Source organism: Chiloscyllium plagiosum, unplaced genomic scaffold (assembly GCF_037043375.1).
Source record: "Chiloscyllium plagiosum isolate Xiang-an unplaced genomic scaffold, Cpla_swu_hap1 HiC_scaffold_9, whole genome shotgun sequence".
NCBI classification, from domain to species: domain Eukaryota; kingdom Metazoa; phylum Chordata; class Chondrichthyes; order Orectolobiformes; family Hemiscylliidae; genus Chiloscyllium; species Chiloscyllium plagiosum.
The window spans coordinates 83,192,943-83,210,422 of NW_028270147.1; positions in this window are offsets into that span (position 1 = coordinate 83,192,943).

Here is a 17,480-nt window from a genome sequence, read left to right on the forward strand (position 1 = left end):
GGCCTGCCCCCCATCGCTGCAACCAAGGGCCTGCCGAGGACTTGCCAGAGGCCTGCCTTCACCACCATTGCCTGGGACTTGCCTTGGGCTCCTCCCCACAACCTCCACCACTACTGCTGCCGGAGGCCCACTTTCACCACCGCTGCCTGGGACTCGCCTTGGGGCCCCTCCACCACTACCGCTGCCTGGGAATCAATTTTGGGGCTGCCTGGGACTTGCCTTGGGGACCCTCCCCAACAGGTCTGACCCCACCGCTGTGACCAAGCGCCTACCTGGGACTCGCCCGAGGCCTGCCTCCATCGTTGCTGTTGCCTGAGGCCGGGTTCCACCGTCGCTGCCTGAGACTCGCCTTGGGCACATCCCCAGGACTTCCACCACTGTTGCTTCAAGAGGCCCATCTCCACCACTGCTGCCTGAGGCCTACTAAAATTCAGCAGCAGAGTATGGCGAGCCCGAAGGTCGCGGGGCCCAGCCGAACCTACGCCAGGGTAGCCGCTGCCTTCGGCTCGGCTGTCCCAACCCCGGCCGCAACCATGACCCCCTTCAGGCACTTAACCAAACGCCTGGGGGTAAAGGCCTATCCCCACCCCAACAAGTCCATCGAGGCCTGCAGCAAGGCCATGGCTAGTGTGGTCGGCCCACTTGCCATCGTCGCTGCGGCCCGCATGTACGGGAAGGCAGTCTTCTTCCTAAAGACCGAGCAGGCGGTCCACCTGGCCATGGAGAGGGGGCTCACTGTGGGCGGGACACATTTGCCCGTCGACCCTCTGGAGGTTACGGCCCGGAGGGTCGTGATCTCCAACGTCCCACTCTTCATTGCCAGCGAGATCCTTCTTCCCCACCTCAACACCGTGGGGGAGATCCGGTCGGGTGTGCAACCGCTCCTGCTCGGTCTGAAGGACCCTGCCCTCCGACACGTATACTCCTTCCGGCGCCAGGTGTTTATATGCCTGGCCCGGGAGGAGATCACCGAGGGCTCATTCACCCTCCTCCATGAGGGTGCGACCTACCGCGCCTTCTGGATGGCGGATGGCATGCGGTGCCACGTGTGCCACGAGGTGAGGCACATAAGAAAATACTGCCACACCCAGAAGGCTGCTCAGCCCATGCCAACGGCTGGTGGTGGTGCCGCCGCACCCACTCCCCCTCCCCCGAAGTCAACACCACAAGCCCCAGCACCGGAGGCTAGGCCAGAGGCATCCAATGCTCCAGCCTCCGGCAGGGAGGGGGGTGAGCATCCGGCAGGCCAGAAGGCACTGAAGAGGATGTGACGCGTCAGGCCCGCCCATGGGGAGACCACCCTATCCCCTTCCCTGACCCCTAGACCACAACCTGCCCCGCCCCAGCACAACAATGCCCCTGCGGCCGTGCCAGCGTCACCCCGGCGCGGGAACCCTGACCCCCAAACCCGTACCCGACCCTGGCCACACTGACCCCAAATCCACCCCCCACCCCGATGGAGAAATCCCTGGCATTGTAACACCTGGCCCGGGGGCGCCTGAGCCTGAGCCCTGCCACACCCTGGCACTAACCTGGTGGGAACCACCGCTACCCCACCTCCTGCAGCGACCGTGGCTCCGGGCCCCAGAGAGGGAACTGGGCCCCTGCCCCACCCACCGGCACCTGATAAACCAGGGGCGGGGCATAAAGTGACACAGCTGACCCTCCCCACCTGGCCACGCCCCCTGTCTTCCCCCAGCCAATTGTATTCTGGGAAAGGCTAGGGGAGGGAACTCAGGCCCCATGACCACCAAGGCGGGCGGGAAGGGGAAGGCCCATAATCTCCCCCCTTCCAATTCTATTTTGATTTAGTCCCTACCCTCCCCTTCACTGTTTTGATCACACAGTACTGTCCTTTGATGTGAAGGGCAGTGTTTGTCACTGGCCACCCGGGTGTTTTTCTATCTTCCTGGTGGTGGAAATTGAATAAAGATTCATGCACTTTGTGTCTTTCACTGTGTCTCACACCTGCGCACACACACCATGGGTGTTGGGGAAAAAAATAAGCTCTACCGCACTTAGGTGGTAGTGTGGGGGAAAAAAAAAGAACAGGAATGTTAAAAATAAAGAAAAATAAACTCCCCCCTGTCCACCTGGGGAAGAGGCACCAGCCCTTGGAGGAGAGAGACACTCCAGGGGACGAGCCAACGGTGCCTCTCGACTGTCCCGCACCGCGGCCTGACCTACCAAAACCCCCAGGGGCTACAGCAGGGCCTCCTGCTGCCTCAACTCCTCCGGCCCCTGGGGAGGACTTTAACAACCACGAGGGCCGTGGCGCGGGTGACGACGGAGGACCCTCTGCTGGGTCGTTGAGCGGTGGAGGGGAGGAAGGTGTTATCCTCGCTTCTCCCTCCCAGACTGTTTTTCCGGGAGCCTTGGCCCTGGGGGAGGACCTTTTCCCCGAGGAGCCGGGCGTCCCGGTGTCGGGAGAGGAGCGGGGCCCCGAGCCTCTGCCGCCCGATGACCCGAACTCGGGGCGTTCCGGGAAGGGCTGCGCCGAGGAAGGTACCGCCGGTGACCCTGGGGATGGGGTCGCCGGGGGTTTGAGGCCGGTTGGCGGCGCCGGACCAGCCCCCATCCTCTCGGTGGGGGAGGGTCGGTGACCGAGGGCGACCACCCGGAGGAGGGTTCGGGATCGGTGGCGGACACCGGGGACGACGAAGACTCTGTCTGCAGCGACATTTTCGAGTCCCAGGTGCCCCCCACCGATCTCCCCCTCATCCCCCTCGAGGAACTCCGGGAATTTGTCGAGGAAACTCGGAGTCTACGCTCCCCTGGCCGGGCTGAGGCAAGCGAGCTTCTTCAAAGAAGTGTCCGCTCATCTTGCCTCCATCGACAAGAACCAGTGCGTCGTCCTCGAGGGCAGGGACCACAGCGGTGCCCGCACTGGCTGGACATCGGGGAGGAGGTTGGGGGACTTGGTCAAGTCCTTCGACCTGGTGGGCCTCTGGCGGAATCTCCATCCTGACTCCATCGCCTTCACCTTCGTGAGGCCTGGGGTCGGAGCGTCCAGAATCGACCGCCTTTATGTTTCGCGGGCGTACGCCTCCTGTTTTCCGAAGGCCTCCACGCGGCAGGTGTCGTGCACGGACCATCACCTGGTGTGGGCGGAACTCCTTCCGTTCGGCGCCAGGCTCGGCTCCGCGTACTGGTACTTTAACAACCTGCTGCTGGAGGACGAGCGGTTCCGGGACTCGTTTCGTCATTTCAGGGCCGGCTGGAGAAGGAAGCGGGGAAGCTTCCCCTCCCTGAGGCTATGGTGGGACGTGGGCAAGGCTCACGTCCGCATCTTCTGTCAGGAATACGCGAGGGGGTCGACGAAGAGGTGGAAATCCAGGATCGGGGAGTTGGAGAGGGAGATGCTCGACCTGGAGTCACGCCTCGGTGAGCCCGACGCGGACCCGGCCCTGCGCGGGGCGTACGAAGAGAAGAAGGCCGCGCTCCGGGACCTGCATCTCGTCGGGGCTCGGGGCGCGTACGTGAGGTCGCGGATCCAGCTCCTCCAGGACCTGGACCATGGCTCCCCCTTCTTCTACTCGCTGGAAAAAAGGCGTGGCACCCGTCAGCAGCTCCTTGTGCTGCTGGCCGACGACGGGTCCCTCGCCTCGGATCCGGAGGGCATCAGGGCCCACGTCCGAAACTATTACACGGCTCTGTTCTCTCCGGATCCGTCCAGCGAGGATGCTCGCAGAGTTCTGTGGGAGGACCTGCTGCAGCTCAGCCCGGAGGACACCGGAAGGCTCGACGCTCCCGTCACTTTAGAGGAGCTGACCGGCACCCTCGACCGGCTCTCGAGGGGCAAAACCCCGGGACTGGACGGGCTGACTGTGGAGTTCTTCAGGGCGTTCTGGGATGTCCTGGGGAGCGACTACGCGCAGATCCTGGGGGAGTGTCTAAATGCTGGAGAGCTGCCCCTTTCTTGGCGCAGGGCGGTCATCGTCCTGCTGCCAAAGAAGAGGGACCTTCGTTCTTTGAAGAACTGGCGTCCGGACTCCCTCCTCAGCACGGATTACAAAATCTTCGCCAGGGTGTTGTCTTCTAGCCTGGCCTCTGTGCTGGCCCACAAGATTCATCCAGACCAGTCCTACACAGTCCTGGGCCGGAGGATACACGACAACGTCCACCTGGTCCGGGACCTGATCCATTTCTGTCGATGGGCTGGTCTGCCGAACGCCTTCCTGTCTCTCGACCAGGAGAAGGCGTTCGACAGGGTCGATCACGAGTACCTGCTCGGGACTCTGCGGGCATTCGGGTTCGGGACGCAGTTCGTCGCCCGGATCCGACTTTTGTACGCCGCCGCAGAGTGTCTGGTTAAAGTTAACGGGTCCCTGACGGCGCCCCTTCGCTTCGGGAGAGGAGTGTGTCAAGGCTGCCCCCTGTCTGGCCAGCTGTATTCCCTGTGCGTGGAGCCTTTCCTGCGCCTCTTGCGGAGGAGGTTGTCGAGGCTGGTTCTGCGTGGCGCGGGCACGGGGGTGGTCCTCTTGGCCTACGCCGACGACGTGCTCCTCACTTTCACCGACCCGGCTGACCTGGGGAGGATGCGCGAGTGCCAGGCCGTGCACTCGGCAGCGTCTTCCGCCAGAATCAACTGGGCCAAATGTTCCCGATTACTGGACGGTCCGTGGCGGGTGGACTCTCTGCCGGAGGAGTTACGGGGGTTCAGCTGGAGTACCACCCATCTCCCCTACCTGGGGGTCTACCTCAGCCCGGCTGAGGAATCCTGGCCGGCCAACTGGCAGGAGCTGGAGGCCAACGTCTCTGCTCGCCTAGGCCGCTGGACAGGACTGCTCCGAGTGCTATCTTACAGGAGTCGAGTGCTGGTCATAAACCAGCTGGTGGCCGCCATGCTGTGGTACCGGCTGGTCACTTTGGTCCCTCCTCCTGGCTTTGTCGCTGACATCCAGAGAACGTTGGTCGATTTCTTCTGGGACAAAAAGATGCACTGGGTCGCCGCGCAGGTTCTGAGTCTCCCTATTGAGGAGGGCGGTCAGTCGCTGGTGTGCGTCCGCACCCAGGTTGCGACGTTCCGCCTTCAGACCTTGCGGCGATACCTTTACGTCGAGCCTCCTCCTAGGTGGTGCGCCCTGACGACGTATTTTTTCCGCCAGGTGCGTAACCTCAACTACGACATGCAGCTCCTGTTCGTCGACCGTGATGGTTTGGAGGTCGCCCTCAAGACGCTGCCTGTCTTTTACCAGGACCTGATCACTGTCTGGAACATGGTCGAATCGCGCTGCGCCTACACTCCGGCTGGAGTAGCGGCTGTCGTCAGGGAGCTGTTGCTCAGGAATCCGCACCTCCATACTCGTGGGTTCGAGTGGCTGTCGGAGGGGAGGGCCGTGGCGGCGAGGGTGACCAGGGTCGGGGACGTGCTGGGTGCCGGGGCCTGGGCTGGACGCTGCCGCAGGACATCGCGAGCAGGGCAGCGGTAGATGTCTGGTACGTGGCCACCGCCATCCGACGCCTTAAAATGGCGGTGCTCGGACCCGACGTAGTGCACCAGTTGGAGGATGCTCAGGTGTGCGGTGGGATCCCGTCCGCGCTCACCCCAGCCCGGGCGGGATTTCACATTGGCCCCAAGGTCCCGTACTTCCTGCGGGAGCCTGTGCCCCACAACCTGAGCCGCCTCCGGAATTTTAATTTTGTTCCCTTTTCAGGGGGTAAAAAGGCAGGCCCTGTATTGACTGCTGCTGCACACCGTCCACCTCTTCTCCCTCATCCACTGTCCGGACACGCCTGGGCGTGCCCATTTGCCACCGGGCGGTGGGGATCCCCAGTGGAGGGCTCTCTACGCGGGAGTCCTTCCCCTTTCTCTCGGGGATCTGGGGTGGAGGGTGCTGCACGCAGCGGTCCCCTGCAACCGCAGATTGCGGTGGATCACGGACTCCCAGCTTTGTTCTGTGGCGCTGTGGAGTCCGTGGACCATGTATATATTGGGTGTGGGCATTTGCACTCCCTTTTTGATTTTTCTTAAAAACCTCCTCCTCTGCTTTTGGTTGCAATTCAGTCCCACGCTCCTGATCTTCGGGCACCCGGTACGGAGGAGGGAGGGCAGGTCTGAAGACCTCCTCGTGGGTCTGCTCCTGGGCCTGGCCAAACTGGCCATCAACAGGTCGAGGCAGTGGGCCGTGGAGGGGGTCGTTAGGGCCGACTGCCTGCCCCTCTTCCGCGGTTACGTTAGAGCCCGGGTGTCCTTGGAGAAGGAGCACGCGGTGTCCACCAACACCCTGGAGTTGTTCAGGGAGAGGTGGGCGCCGCAGGGAGTGGAGTGCATCATTTCTCCCTCCAACTCTATTTTGATTTAGTCCCTACCTTCCCCTTCACTGTTTTGATCACACAGCACTGCTCTTTGATGTGAAGGGCAGTGTTTGTCACTGGCCACTCGGTTGTTTCCTTTTTTCCTGGTGGTGGAAATTGAATAAAGATTCGTACACCTTGTGTCTCTCACTGTGTCTCACACCTGCACACACACACACACACGTGCTGGGTGGAAAAATAAGCACTACTGCAGTTAGGTAGTTGTGTGAGGGTAAAAAAAAAGAGAGAAGGGGAGAAAACAGGAGTGACAGGGATTCTTTAAAAAAAAGAAAGCTTTCATGTTCAGTTGGTTTGTGTTTCCACGCGTGAGCATCATACTTTCTAGAAACATTGGGAAAGTATCATTTGCATCACAACACTTGTGTAGTTTGCTCTTTTAATTTGTAAAATTTTATTCACTTTAGAGTTAGGAAAAGATTGGGGCTAAACTTTATATTGAAGTCCGTGTTGCAAATTGCAACGTGTGTGTGCATGTGTGACTGGTGATGTGATTGGAAGATAATGATGGTGGTTGCTACTTGCTTCGATGGTTAGGAAAATATGATACAGGATGAGACAAATGGTCTGGCGAGGTCTTTTGTTCCTATCAAGTGTTATTTTTTTTCTTTCAAGCAATGACTCTGAGTTTTGTCCCAGCGGTTTATTTGGTCTTTGGCATCTCACATAATTTCCAGCAAAGAATGTTGCACTCTACATCTGTGACGCTGTTGAATCTAACAGCCCTGATTCTGAGAAAATTTATATCACTCAAGATTTGGAGATGCCGGTGTTGGACTGAGGTATACAAAGTTAAAAATCACACAACACCAGGTTATAGTCCAACAGGTTTAATTGGAAGCACATTAGCTTTCGGAGCGTCGCTTCTTCATCAGGTGATAGTGGAGGGCTCAATCGTAACACAGAATTTATAGCAAAAATTTACAGTGTGATGTAACTGAAATTATACATTGAAAAATTGATTGTCTGTTAAGCCTTTCATCTGTTAGAATACAGTGAAACTATCACTGTATTCTAACAGATGAAAGGCTTAACAGACAATCAAGGTGTTTTTCAATGTATAATTTCAGTTACATCACACTGTAAATTTTTGCTATAAATTCTGTGTGTTACGATTGAGCCCTCCACTATCACCTGATGAAGGTGCGTCGCTCCGAAAGCTAGTGTGCTTCCAATTAAACCTGTTGGACTATAACCTGGTGTTGTGTGATTTTTAACTTTATATCACTCAAAGCCTGCTTTCTCTCTCGAAGTTGATTGAATGGGCTTTGAGATTTAATTTAATGTTCAGGATTAGCTTAACGATTTTATTTCATACATTTTCAGAAATGGGGGCAATACTGGCAATTCAGATCAGCACTTAAGGAGCATCCCTGATCACATTGGAGAAGGTGGCAGTAATGAGTACCATTTCCTAACCAGCCGGACAGGCTTCAGTGGAACATGAGGTCAACGCTGTGAGTGAAATAACTGTGCAGAGGCCGGGATCCAGTCACCAAGTCACCCTTTATTAACACATGCACAGTCATAGAGATGTACAGCAAGGAAACAGACCCTTCGGTCCAACTCGTCCATGCCGACCAAATATCCCAACCTATTCTAGTCCCATTTGCCAGCACTTGACCCATATCCTTCTAACCACTTCCTTTTCATATCCCATCCAGATGCCTTTTAAATGTTGTAATTGTACCAGCCTCTACCACTTCCTCTGGCAGCTCATTCGATATCCACGCCACCCTCTGTGTGAAGAAGTTGCCCTTTACGTCCCTTTTATATCTTTACCCTTGGAGGTCACCACTGATGATGTTACCTAGCCAGGTAATGAAACGTCTGGATATCAAACCTACAGCTCAGCGACAATCCTACACCCTAAACCTCAACCTGAGCTACAAACCTTCACAAATCTTGCAAAAAAAATCTTTATCCTGTCACCCTAAACCTATTTCCTTTAGTTCTGGACTCCCTCACCCCAGGGAAAAGACTTGGTCTATTTACCCCATCCATGTCCCTCATAATTTTTTAAACTTCTACAAGGTCACCCCTCAGCCTCTGACGCTCCAGAGAAAACAGCCCCAGCCTGTTCAGCTTCTCCCTATAGCTCAAATCCTCCAACCCTGGCAACATCCTTGTAAATCTTTTCTGAACCCTTTCAAGTTTCACAGCATCTTTCCAACAGAAAGGAGACCAGAATTGCACGCAATAATCCAACAGTGGCCTAACCAATGTCATGTAGAGCCACAACATGATCTCTCACCTCCTGTACTCAATACTCTGACCAATAAATGAAAGCATACCAAACTCCTTCTTCACTATCCTATCTATCTGTGAATCTACTTTCAAGGAGCTATGAACCTCCACTCCCAGGTCTCTTTGTTCAGCAACCCTCCCTAGGACCTGACTATAGTGCTGCCTCATACAGAGTCAGGTGTCAGATTGTCAGTATTGCTGACACTCTATTTAAATCTGTCAGCCAGGGCTCCCTGGTTGAACCAATTAACAGCCCCAACCAGGGAACTCATATTCTATGAGGTCCAGCTGGCTGACCATTATGCAATAGTGGTCATGCGGCCAGTCCAACAGCATGGAATCTTGGAGCGACTATGTGAATTCACAGTCACGTGTTTTGAACGACGCTCTCAAAGGAACCTCATTGAGTTTATGCCATGCTTCCTGCAGACAGAATACAACACAGACAGTACATGGAGGGAGATAGTTGTTATGGGGAGGATGGGGAGATGATGAGTTTGACTGCTTTGTTCCGCACGGCATCCAGTTTCTTGGGCATTGTTGCAACGAAAACCACATATACCTGAGTTAGAGTCACTCTCGTGGTAAAGTTGACGATTTACCTTTGGCCAAAACCATGCATTTTTCGTATCCTTCATGTATAGGTTGACGCCAAACAATTAGTGGAAAAATCCAAAACCTTTGTACTTGCTGCTTGCTCACCACTGAAACCAACCTCACCCTGGTGCACTGGACGCGAGAGGTTAACTCTGTTTCTCTTGCTACAGATGCTGCTAGGTTTGCTGAGGTTTTTCAACATGTTCTGATTTTGCATCATCCTTGAGCAAACCAGTCCGATCGAATCTTATAATCGCACCGCATTGAAGGTGGCTGTTCAGCTCCTCCACACCTACTTTCTAGCTATTTTGTTCCCACCAACCTTAACCTGAAGGTAGTACCATCTCAGAGCACACCGTAAGGAAGCTATGGGAGAGTGTGAATTTCAAACTCTCCGATATGTAGCAAATGTAAAAGTTGACCAGAAATTTAGTCTTTGAAACGCAACAAAAAGTTATGAAAGCTCTCAATTTATATATCTGCATGAGAGTCAAGATCTAACATGATGTTTTAGTCAAAAGGTAGGACTGACCTTTACACAGGCATATGTGGTTAGAGACAAAAACGAACTGCAGATGCTGGAATCCAAAGCAGACAGGCAGGAGGCTGGAAGAACACAGCAAGCCAGGCAGCATCAGGAGGTGGAGAAGTCAATGTTCTAGGTGTAACTCTTCTTCAGGAATCACTCCACATCCTCAGGAATGTTTCCTAAAGAAGGGTTACACCCGAAACATTGACATCTCCACCTTCTGATGCTGCCTGGCTTGCTGTGTTCTTCCAGCCTCCTGCCTGTCTACTATATACGGTTTAGAGGTTCATTAGCTTTCTGAAAATCGGGTTTGAATCCCACCATGGCGGATGAATTTAAAGAAAAATCAAAAATCTGGAATTAAAAGTCTGATGATAACCATTGTGGGTGGCATGGTGGCACAGTGGTAGTGGGCGGCACGGTGGCACAGTGGTTTTGGGTGGCACAGTGGTTGTGGGCGGCACGGTGGTTAGCACTGCTGCCTCACAGTGCCAGAGACCCGGGTTCAATTCCTGCCTCAGGCGACTCTCTGTGTGGAGTTTGCACATTCTCCCTGTGTCTGCGTGGGTTTCCTCCAGGTGCTCCGATTTCCTCCCACAATCCAAAAATGTGCAAGTTAGGTGAATTGGCCAAGTTAAATTGCCCGTAGTATTAGGTGAAGGGGTAAATGTAGGGGAATAGGTCTGGGTGGGTTACGCTTTGGCAGGTCGGTGTGGACTTGTTGGGCCGAAGGGCCTGTTTCCACACTGTAAGTAATCTAATCTAATCCAATTGTCAATTGTTGTAAAAAAAAATCTGATTTACTAAACCCCATAGGAAAAGAAATCTGTCATCCTTACCTGGTCTGGCCTATATGTGACATTACACCCATTGTAACTCATAGTTAACTTGTAGTTGCCCCAGGAAATGGCTTAGGAAAGCATTAACTTGTTTCAAAGCTAGTAAGAAATCCCAATAGAAGAAGACAACAGGATGGACTACCTCATATCAACATGGGGACTGGGAACAACAACGGCAGACTCAATCTCTGAAAAGTCCTCCTTAGAAACATCTGGGGGCTAGTGCCAAAATTGGGAGAGCTGTCTCATAGACGGTTGAAGCAACAACCTGACAGAGTCATACTCACGGAATCATACCTGCAGACAATATCCTAGACACCACCATCACCATCTCTGGATATGCCCTGTCCCACCAGCAGGACAGAGCGAGGAGAGGTGGTGGCACAGTCCTGGGAATCCTCAACATTGACTCCAGACCCAATGAAATCTCACAGCATCAGGTCAAATGTGGGTAAGGAGCCATCGTGCTGGTTACTCAGTACCATTAGCACCCTGACTCTCTTCGCTGGTGAATCAATTCTCCTTCATGTTGACCAACAGTTGGAGGAAGTACTGAGGTTGGTAAGGGTGCAAAATATACTCGGGGCCAGTATACTCATATTGAACACCAATTGGAGGGTGAGAAGGGTGTACTCTGGGTTGGGAGATTTCAATGGCCATCACCAAGACTGGCTTGGCAGTAGCAGTTCTGATAGAGCTGGTTGGATCTGAAAGGACATCGCTCCTGGACTGGGTCTGCAGTAGAGGTGAGGGAACCAGCAAAGTGAGAAACACATTTGGCTTCATCCTTACCAATTGGCCAGCTGCAGACAAATCTGACCATGACAATAAAAGTAGAAATGACCACCAAATGCTCCCTGCACATGTCTCGGTACCCATAAGGGATTTTCTGTGATGTGGATTATTTTTTAATTCACTAATGGGATGTGGTGTGAGGGGCTGACCAGCATTTATTGCCCATTCTTAGCTGCCTTTGAGAAGAGGTGGTGAGCTACCTTCTTGAACCACTGCAGTGCTGTAGATAGACCCAGAATGCCATTAGGAAGGGAGTTCTAAGATTTTGACCTAGCGACAGTGAAGGAACGGCGATGTATTTGCAAATCGAGTTGGCGAGTGGCTTGGAGGGAACTTGCAGGTGTTGGTGTTCCCACGTATCTGCTGCCCTTGTCCTTATTGCTGGAAGAATTTGGAAGGTGCTGTCTAAGGATCTTTGGTGAATTTCTGCAGCACATCTTGTAGGCAGTACACACTGCTGTTACTAAGTGTCGATGGTAGAGGGAGTGGATGCATGTAGGTGTGGTGTCAATCAAGCATGGTGCTTTGTCCTGAATGGTGTCAAGTATCTTGCACATTGTTGGAGCTGCATTCATCTAGGCATGTGGGCAGTATTCCTTCACACTCCTGACCTGTGCCTTGTAAGTGATGGTTGAGTTTCAGGGGTCAAGAGGTGAGTTACTCGCAGCAGTATTCTCTGACCTACTCTTGTAGCCATTTTGTTAATGTGGCAAGTCCAGTTGAGTTTCTAGTCAATGATGACCCCCAAGATGTTAACACCGGGGAATCAGTGATGGAAACACCATCAACTGTCAAGGGGCAGAGGTTAGGTTGCCTGTTATTGGAGATGGTAATTTCCTGGCATTTGTGTGGCCTGAATGTTTTTTGCCACTTTTCAAACCAAGCCTGGATATTGTCCAGATTTGAATATGGACTGCTTCGCTATCTGAGGAGTTGCGAATGGTGCTGAACATTGTGCAATCATCAGCGAACATCCCCACCTCTGACCTTATGATGGAGAGAAGGTCATTGATGAAGCAGCTGATGATGGTAGGGTCGAGGACACTATTCTGCGGAACTCTTGTAGAGATGTTCTGGAGCTGAGTTGACTGATCTCCAACAACTACAATCATCTTCCTATGTGCCAAGTATGACTCCAAACAGCAGAGAGTTTGCCCCTGATACCCATTAATTCCAGTTTTGCTAGGATTCCTCGATGCTACACTCATTCAAATACAGCCTTGATGTTAAGGGCTGTCACTCTCACCCCCCCCCTCTGGAATTCAGCTCTTTTGTCCATGTTTGAACCAAGGCTGTAATGAGGTCAGGAGCTGAGTGGCCCTGGGGGAACCCAAACTGGGCATCACTGAGCAGGTTATTGCTGAGTAGGTGCTGCTCAGTAGCACTGTTGATGACACCTTCCATCAACTTACTCATGATCAGGAGTCAACTGATGAGGCAGTAATTGGCCAGGTTGGATTTGTCCTGCTTTTTGTATACAGGACATACCTGGGCAATTTCCCATGTTGTCAGGTAGATGCCAGTGTTGTAACACCTGGGACAGCTTGGCTAGAGGAATGGAAAGTTCTGGAACACAAAGTATTCACAGCCTTTGCAGTATCCAGTGCTTCCAACCAGTTTTTTAATATTGCTCTTTATGTCGGCTTTATAAAACTTCGACTTCCTGGGGGATTTAACGGTTACGCCTAAAGGATTTACCTCTCTGAGGGTCTCATGGGGTTTGTCAGCTCCTTTCTTTGGGCTTAACATCGTGGAATTGCATTTTCCAATTCACGCTGAGCTTCAAACTCACCCATTAAGAATGGCAGATTCTACATTGGCAGGAACGTATTTACTACTCAGGGAATAATGCCCAAAGCCCCTTTCAGCTTCTGCTTCTTAGGCCTTAGAGTGGAAGTACAGGAGGCCCCCACTGCTCCACACTTTTGGGAAGATGCATCAATAAGTGCACACATCAGACTGAACTTGTGTCTTGCAACAACTACCAGCATCAATGGTAACACATATAACCATCTCAATCGGGCTTTGCAACAGAACAAGAGAAAGCTGAGCAAGGTCCGCAGTGTGAGAATCCCACATTCACATGGCAAACTATCAACCAGCTAACTCATGGCCCATTTGGAGGCTTTCAACTAGCTCCTTTTATCTATTGACCTCAGGGCTCTTCTGACAAAACCCAATGGATTTTAATGGAAAGCAGGCACTCTTACAGAGTGCAACATTTTAGGGAGACACAATGAAAAATCTTCAGTAGCTGGCGAGGAGAGGCACAACTTAATTAGTTGCCTGGTAATGCAGAAGGTAATACATGAGGTCTGCAGTGAATTCCCCAAGGTAAAAGAAGATTTAGTAAGTTAACAAACACCTTGTGTCTCTTAGCACCTCTAACTGCTCTTATCCAGTGCCCCAGGCATGTCACAGTATATTTCTTGCTTGTACAACTGGAAGACATCTATTGGCTACTGTTTCCTAGGGATGGTAGCAGTAGCTGCCTCCTTGGTACCTGCTGTATCTGACTGTATCCTGCGTTCCAGTATGCACTGGCTCATCATCACAGCAGCAAAGCAGAAACAGTCTGCCCGTGACCATCTTCCCGCTGCCCTCACCTCGATCCTCCTCTACACCTCATTCACATGGTTCCCTTGCTTCAGCTGCAACTTGATCCAGGAACATTTTGGTTTCGGCTTGCCTTTCCCAAACTGTAACCCACCTGGAATGAGGATCGTAGCTCTGCGTTTTGGTGGGTGGGAGGGAGTTCACTAATCAATACATAAACTGGTCACAATGAGTGTTGATGTTAAGTATTGGGGCCCCACCTGAATTGATTGCATGTTAAAAAAAAATCCTATCTCTAAGGTTGGCTTTCCTTAGCCATTTTTTATAGAATCCCTACAGTGTGGAAACAGGCCCTTCGATCCAACAAATCCACACTGACCCTCTGAAGAGTAACCCACCCAGATCCATTCTCCTATGTTTATCACAGACTAATGCACCTGACCTACACATCCCTGAGCAATATAGGCAATTTAGCATGGCCAATTCGCCTAACCTGAAAATCTTTGGATTGTGGGAGCACACTCATGCAGACATAAGGAGAATGTGCAAACTCCATACAGCCAGTCGCCCAAGGTGGGAATTAAACCCAGATCCCTGGCACTGTGGGGCAGCAGTATGAACCACAAAGCCACTATGACACCCATGGCCCTGTGATACTGTCCATCCTATACCTTCTCAATGTTTACTCTGGCCAGTAATCTGTACCTTTCCCTGTACTTCAGACTCTTGCTGTTTTCAAGTCTCTGGGGCAGATTGTACACTCATGCCACCACAACCGAGATCCGTAAATATAGTTACCACCGCTTAGATTCTTAACAGTGCAAGATCACTCACTGTGGGGCTCAGCACCTCTTCTTTATCAAGAGATGTGAAATGAGAGACATAACTTTCGCAAACACAAACAGTGGCAGTGGAGTTGTAGGCGGACTGCTTCACTGCAAACCCTTCTTCTTAGAAAAGCCTTCCTGGACTTAAATATCAACCGGCCATGTAATGTTTGCGTGAGATGCAGACAATGAAAGGTGGCTCATTGTCAACGTCAAAACCAACAGCATTGCATCTGTGAAGAGATATCAGAGCTAAATCTTCAGGTCCAGTGACCCTTCCTCAGAACGGATGGTAGCTAGGAAAATGTCGGTCTATATGCAGAAGATAGGGTAGGGGAGGGGGTAAACGATAGATGGGGATAGAACACATATTGAGAGAATAACAGTTGGACAGACAAAGGATTCGATAATGATCTGGCTGGGAGGGTGAATAGCTGCCTTTATACTGCGCCTCGGTTGCAATTATAGTTCATTGCTACACCAGCAGGTTTGATCACGTCATTGTACTTACAGTCCAGGAGCAGACATTTTGTTGCGTCTAGCTGCTGCACACCACCATTTTGATGGCCAAGCTGTGTTGCCAGAGACACATGTACACACACATGCACATGCACACACACACATGCGTGCGCACACACCATTTGCTGACCGTGTGTGGATTTAATTGCTGCAAACGCTCATTCACTTGGTGCTCAAAACTAAAATGGTAAATGTGTATCTCAACAACATGATCATCCACCATCTCTCCCATATCTTTTCCTTTTTGAGGGCTCCTCTTGAGACTTTTTTGAGGGTACTTTTTGATTGGCTGGGTTATTTTCACTGACTCATTTATCAGGTAGTGTAGCCACGCAGCAACGATAACTTCCGTATTTATGTTGACACATGGGTGTTTGAACTCCCGTACAAGCAGAATTAGAATAATCAATCAATCCCTTTCCTAATTATCATCTGTCAATTAAACTAAAAGACACAACGAGCAAGGAACGTTTTAATCACATTTGCACAAGACAACAAGCACATGGTGGCCTTGAAAGCTTTTCCAAAATAACTGACACACTTCTACACATGAGAGGTCAACGTCCTAAAGCTACTTCCTGCAGACTGGTGAGGTCACAATTAATGTAAGTGCACAAAGCTGGATCATTTTATTCAGGCAATGACATAACTATTTACTGCATCTGACATCTCAGAGTTACATTTTACAACCAACAACATTCATTACAACAGGGTCCACTACATTTCTTTTCAACTACAGCTAGCTTTTGAATTTAAACAGCCTCAAACCAGTCACTCCACATTCATGTGTAAGGAATTAATTGCCTCAGTGACTTCAGGTTTTCTTATACCCACTGAGCTGAGACCTTGACCTTTCAGCCTCCCTCACAAGCTACAGTGCCCTTGCAGCCTCCTTCTCTCTCCTTGCACTTCTGGCATCTTTCTTTTCCCCGCCAACTCTTAACCCCTCCCCAGACCTTTTCAGCACTGCCTTTTCATCTCTGCTCTGCTCTGCTCTGCTTTAGCTGATGCCGCACCCTGGAACCCAGCACCTAGGATTTCCAGATCCAGCATAAAGCTCTTCTGGTCTCAGCAAAAGATCATCCTGTCACAAAAAAAGCCCCAGATCCTGACCAATCGCAGCTGTTGGTGTCCCCCTCTCCCCTCAGCACCAGGCCCAGCTCTTGCCCTCCAGCTCATGGCTAGGATCTCACTCCTAGTCCTGACTCCTGACTCCAGCTCTCACCCCTGGGACTTTGGCTTTTGTTCCTCCAATCACAGGCTGCTTCTCTCCTGGGTTTGCTGCTAATAGGTTCATTGTGAGCCTATCAGCAGCAGACACAGGTTAGAACCGGCCTGTGATTGGAGGAGTGGCTTCTCACCCCATTCTATTTCCGGGGGTGGGGATGGAGTAAAGATTCTCTGATTGGTTACCTCCCGAAAGTGGTGTTTTGCAAGTGATTTGAAGACTTTTTGGAGGTGGATCTGCCTATGTCGTTTGAGCATAGTCTCTTTGCGATGCCAGCTGCCTGTTTCACGAGCATCCTAACCAGGAGGAGAATCAACAAGTGCCTCACAATGGTTAACTTATCTTTAGACAACAACATGTGGTTGGTTCTTGGCTGTGGAGGTTCAGTCCTTGAGAGAGAAGTGAAAGAATTCACCTCAGGAGTGAACTGAAACTTCTGTGATCCCAGTCTGCCATTCCAGTGCCCGGAACTGCTGCCCACAGTTCCTGTGATACCCATGGATGTTTCAGGACAGGGTGTCACTGACTGTCCGTGTTCCCACTTTGGTGTGCCACCATTCGAAACCTCTTCCTGTTGTTGGTTCTCCATTGCCCCAGGTGTCAGCTATATCACACTATCTTGGTGTGATATGAAAACAAACCGTGGCAATCGTTGACATCTGTGAGTGCCCACCTCTGATGCCAGGCCTGCCCCTTTCCACAAAGTGGATTCTGGAACGAGGCCTGCTTTCAGTGAGGGAGCCTGAATCTGCACATGCCGCACTTTGGCACTGGTTCCATGTCTGGTCAAAGAAAGCCTCACTGCAGGGTTTGTGGAAGAAACAATGGCCAAGCAATGAGCAACAGCAAGTTTATTAGGAATGGGCAAATAGGGAGGATGAAATCAGAAAATGAGTCGACGGTGCTTTCCAGCTGGAACTCAATTCAGAGCCACACAGGAGGCTGGATCCCACCCTCCTTCTGTTGAAGAGCGAATGCATATCAAGCATTTTAACTGTTTGCTTATGATGATACATTACCCAGTTGTG